This window comes from Notolepis coatsorum (genome assembly GCF_963971535.1).
Source record: "Notolepis coatsorum genome assembly, chromosome: 7".
Lineage (NCBI taxonomy): Eukaryota > Metazoa > Chordata > Actinopteri > Aulopiformes > Paralepididae > Notolepis > Notolepis coatsorum.
This window is the reverse complement of record NC_140171.1, coordinates 42589631-42595630: the sequence shown is the minus strand read 5'-3', so window position 1 is coordinate 42595630 and position 6000 is coordinate 42589631.

Sequence of the window (6000 nt, the reverse complement as noted above, 5' to 3'; positions counted from 1 at the left end):
CACCCGACAAAGATATCAAGCAACAGCCTCGGGTATCCCCGCGAGATATTCCTTCGCTTTAGCCAACGACCAAAATGAACGCTGACCATCGACCTTCTCCAATACAGATAATTTCGCGGGAGCGAATAACGTGGGCCTCAGGCCTAGTTTCCATAGCTTAGTCAGGACCACCTTGTATTCGCCTCTCTGTGCTTGAACCTCCGGCGTAAAGTCCTCGAAAATGGCCACTTTGTGATCGCCAAACCTCAGATTACCCCTTCTGGTACGAGCCGACCGCATGATGAGTTCTCTCTGCTGAAGCCTGTTCAGCTTGACTATGATGGGCCTCGGCTCTTTGTTCACGCCGGGAGAAAACCTGCCCGCTCTGTAGGCCGACTCACAGACAGGAGGCGAAGGGAGGACGTCCGTCCCTAGTATTTTCTGCAGCAGTTCGGGCATGGTCTCAGAGAGACGGCCTTCACCGCTGGTCTCCGGTACTCCAACAATCCTGACGTTGTGGCGTCTATCCCGGGACTGCATCTCCTCCATTGCCGACTGTAGTTTGTTGACTTCAGCCTGTCTAGCCAGCAGGGCGGATTCGAGACCCGCCATCTTCTTGCACTGTAATGATACCTCCGTCGTTAGCATGGCTAGTTCGTTAGCATTAGCCGATGAGGCAGCGTGAATCGACTCCATCTTGTCTGTCAGCGGGACCACCGCCAGCCGTATCTCTTCCGATATCTCACGACGGAGGTTGACACAAAAATCCGCCAACACTTTCTTCTGTGCTTCAGCGACGCGTGCCTCAGAGTCTGCGTGTAGCTTGGTCATGACCAAGAGCACAGCTTCGCTTATTTCCCCGACACCGGACGACGATGCGGCTAGGCCCGGTGGTGGTGGTTTGCTGGATGGGGCGCTCATGGCTCTGGTTTCCACCCCAGTCATCGCAGAAGGTCGAAAAAAGTCGACGACAGTATACTAAACACGACGACCTAGCAAACAGATAAAAAACAAATAAAAATAAAATAAAGACTAATGGGGAGAAACGTATATTCAGCACGGTAGAAGGGAGCTCATGTGAAACACGTCTACTCCATGATCGCTCAGCTCCGCCCCGCCCGCACCACGAAATAGTTATCAAACAGTCATAAAAGATTCCCCCAGTTACAAAACCGAAGAGGTTGTTGCTGTTAAAGAACATACCACTTCCAAAGACGGTTTTGGTGAGTTTCATCAATATTGTGCTGTTTCATTGTCGCATGTATAATATCGCTAGCTCAATGCTAATCGGCTAACAACGTTATTCACATGACACGAGTAGGGTTGCCACCTTTCACTAAAATAAATAAGGGACACAGAAATTGCGTAATGTTGAAAGTTTACCGGAGGTTTGCTTACCCCTGGAATCTTCGGGGCATGTTTCAGCGACACGTCGGGCCTATTCTGATGTTTCCTCGTCTGGTGACAGCAGATCCAGGAGCAGCGTGCAAGGTTGGCTATCGAGCCGGCTTGTACACAGGTAGGCCCTGTGTCATCAGGCATGGGTATTAGTGTTAGTAATTGTCACATAGCAATGTCTAATGACAATATAAAATATAAGCTGAAGCGGGCTGTATGTGAAAACCAGCCCCTTCAGTAGTGCACTAAGCACGGTCCCGAGCAGGTAAGAAATAAACAAAGGCGTTTTCAAATGGCAAATGATATTTATTATAGCGGGGCTTGAAACCCACTGTTCCCAAAGGAAAAGTGATATTTATTATAGTGGGGATTTAAACCCACAGCACACACAAAGGGCAAAGGGTAATGGAGAACAAACAGGGAATATATAAATAAGACAAACAAACACTAAGCAAAATATAGACGTGTCATAAGCAGTGATGCCACAGATTACTTGTAAAAGTAATCCGATTACTGATTACTGATTACTCCTTTAAAAAGTAATCCAAGTTACTTTACTGATTACTTGATTATCAGAGTAACTTAGTTACTTTGAAAGTAACTAGGTTACGAAGTCGTCGTCGTTCCCCCAACAGTTTTTTTTTAAACGCTTTATTGAAAGTGCATAAATTGTTTTTAACTTGTTTCTCTGCACATAACGTAAATTGTTCAACTAGTGCTTCAGCTTCTGTACCATCAAGTATGGTAAAGCAACAGTCTATGATGCTCACAGCATTAGAGCAGCCAGCCAGTGGTTGTACAAAACCAGTGTATCTATTCACATCTAACAAATGCAGGCTGAACTATTCAATTATATCAACTGTAACTATTAAATTGTTTTTATAAATGTCTCTCTATAAACATACAATCAGTCTCTCTTTAACATGTAAATTAACTGTAAATCTGGCAAATAAGAGCTTTTGCTCTGCCACCATCAAATATACATTAATCAATAGGGAAAGAAACAATCTCTCTCTTTTGCTGTTTGGCTGGCCTCCGAGTCCTCCTGTACCTGAATGAATGAATGAATGAATGAATGAATGAATGAATGAATGAAAACTTTATTTAACAGATTGCAGAATGGGTACAATACAGTACGGCTCAATACATACAATTGTTAAGGGGATGCAGACCTGAGAAAGACGTTTGTCTTGTTTCCATCAGGGTCCCCCTAAACTTCGTTTAGACAAGCGTTTTGGGGTGGAATTCTCAGACGAACATAACAACGGAGCCCTGCTGTCACACGATTGGCGCATATGTCACATGACGTGCTGTGAAGACCCGCCCTACTCTGCCTCTGATTCGCAGACTGTGGATGGGGAATGTGATTGGGCCAAAGCAGAGTCACTCACAGACAGAGAGTCCAGTCACGCCGCGGGACACATTCTTGTGTAACCCTTTCACTGCCACACCACGTCACTCCATAATAATAATAAGAAAAACAGCTCAAAATGTATTTTTGACTGTCGAAAACGAAATAAAATACTGCATTCCGCCTGCATTATGAATTTATGATGAGATAGTAACGAAATAGTAACGCACAGCCACTTGGACAAGTAACTGCAATCAGATTACTGGCTTTTAAAGATTAATGCGTTAGATTACTATTTTCGGGGAAAAGTAATCAGATTACAATAACGCGTTACTTAGTAACGCGTTACCGGCATCACTGGTCATAAGACACAAAGCTATTAAGCAAAGGTAAGCACTGGGAACCACCCAGCAATAAAGCACTACAGTATATATCCCCCTTGATGGAGGGAGATGGCGCAGAGGCCAACAATATATACAATAATAATCCCACCTGTTAGGGAAGCACACAAAGTGGAAGATAAGACCAACACAATAAGATTGCCCACACACAGTGGTTAATGGCTTTTACAATTAGGCTACAAAAGTATCCACTCAATAGTGGCAAATAGCGGCCACCTCCACACTCCACTCTGGTCGGTGGCAGTGATTCAATGAGGCGCCCCGATGTGTGTCACTTCCCACTCTATTAACCACCCATCTCCACTGCCTGTCCGAAGGTGCACCAATCAGATCATGCAACCAATCCAATCAGGGAGATGAGTGGCATCTGCGGAACAGAAACAGGCGATTAGGAGATGACACAACATCACACATAGAAAACAACACAACTAATATATTACCCTGATGTTACATGGTGTTAAAATATATGGCAATAATGATAATGCACAACCCACGTACGTGACAGTAATGCTGGGTTGTTTTGTTACACAACCATGTTGTGTGTCGGCGCCAGGGGCGGGATGGTTTGGTGGACGTTTCACTGCAGTGAACGGGTTCCAAACGGTCCTGGAAGCGTGCTGTTAAACAACTAATGCTAACGCTACATGCTAATGCTAATGCTACATGCTAACACTACTGCTACGCTGTTCTAATGTCTCCGCCGTGGGATGTTGTCGCTTTTCCCTCCTCTTGCCCGGTTCATCAATGAAGGTCAGTCGGTAGCTGATGTGGGGGTTTTGCTGAGTCCTATTTACCTTTTTTACGGGTAAATGGGTTGACAACAGGGTAGGCCGTGGCTAGGTAGCCTAGCCAGGTAGCGTTACTCCTGTGTCCCGGCGGGGTTTGTTGAACGGTGTTCCCACCTGGGAGCCGATGCTTGAGGCTCGGCGGGTAGCAGTAGAGCTATACTACTGCAGGATGGGACTTAACGGCGGCCCGTGTTGTGGCTCAGCTGACTGTTTTCTGTCCATAGTAGCGTTGAACGCTATGCTATAGTAGTGTAGTGGGCTACTGTTTTGTTCTGTCTCTCTGCTATGAGAAGGTCTGTCTATGCTACAGCTTCCTCTTCTCTCAACCATTCATGCTGACGGTCAATCGGTGTCTATTGGGGGAGTAGTGCGGGGGGGGCTTTGTTTACCTTTTTTGGTAAATGGGCTGAGCTGGGGCTGGTGTGCTGTTGTGAATATTTTGAATGAATGCGGGACTGGTTCTCTCTGGTCCGCCTCCCCTTAACGTTATGTATATGGGCTTGCTCATTCTACAGTATTGTGTTAGTTATTTTATTCATTTAACCCCTTCATGGTGCACACCACAGTGGAGGTTGCTGTTTGCAACAACCAATGGTGCTCCGTGTTAACACTTTGGTTGCCTAAGGTTAAATTAATGATATACCATAGATTGCCAGCGCTATTTGTCTATGGAGAAAGTCCCCTTCTTTGCAGGGCTATAACTTTTTAAATTCTATTGCTACATTGCCATTATTAGGGCCCATTCAAAGTCCTATATGTATTGTTCATTGTGTAGCAACGTTAAACTTTTTCATTCACATATTCATAGTAAAGTATGGTCTAATGTATAAGTATGTTTTCATCTCTTTCTGCAGCTTTCTCCAGAACGTGATATATAGCCCCAAATGCATTATATTGATGATGAAATACAGTTTGATGGCAATCGGGGCGATATAAAAAATTCCAACTAGACGTACTTCTAGAAGTTACTACACGTCATCTGATGTTGACCGGATGGGCGAGGGGGCGTTTATAATTCCGTGGGCAGCGTTATACCAATCATCTAATGTGGGTCAAATGTTCATCATAGCAGTTAGTGTCGAACACGGTAATATTACACGCTAAAACTCACCCCAGTCTCCGCGGGCCGTTGGGCGATCAGCGTGGGGTAGACAGTTTTCCATTATGGGATGTTGAAATAGTCGGTCCATTTCCAGGTTGTATAATAATATATACGTCCAAATCATGTTGTTTTTTCGAGTTATTTGCAGCGATCGATGTTCACTGTGTGAAGACGGAGTCTCTCTAACATTAGCGAGTGCCCGGACCCCATATGGAGTGAGTCCTACCGGGTTAAAGGTTGACATCCGGTTTCGATCTGCCGATCGGCCACCAGATGGCGGTCTTGAACCGCTAGAGGATTGAGAGGAGATCACACTTGTGTCTCAGGCCAGCGGAGGGACATTATGGATCAGATCGCAGATTTTTGAAATATTGATATAAAGACGACGTAAAGCGTCCCCCGGCAACTTTAGCATCGCCAGCAAAGACGTCTAAAGACGCCCCCTGGCAGTCAAAGTGTTAACATCAGTTCTTTGTTTTTGACATATTGAAACAGTGCCCCGCCCGGCCGACGCCATGGGTGGGTCGGCCTGGCGAGTGGCTGGTGGGCTGCTAAAGCCTGTACCGCCACGGTATGGAATTGGCAGCGATTCGAACTGTGTTCGAATGTTTTTTTTTTTTTTTTTTCGTGATCCTCCCCGGGCCCCTTTGTAAGGTTTTACCTCATGGACATGACCGGGGGTTCTGTCTCCCAGGCAGAACTGTGGCCTTTCCTGCTTCCCGTCCTTGGTAGGGTAGCAGGAGTGTGTGGGTATGGGCCACAGTGTGTTAGGTCACACGTGGTTCCGCCTGTGCTGTGTGTTCAAGGGGTTCTAGTTCCCTCTTGCTCGCACTCAGGTGGAGTTGACTGCGCCCCCCCTTCATTAGGAAGGATGGGGTGACGGGGCTCCCCAACCCCTTGATGTGGGCTTACGGGTCCTCAGGGGGTACATTTGTCGGGCCTCGCGTCCGCTCTACCCCATATCTCGATAGGCTTAAGAGT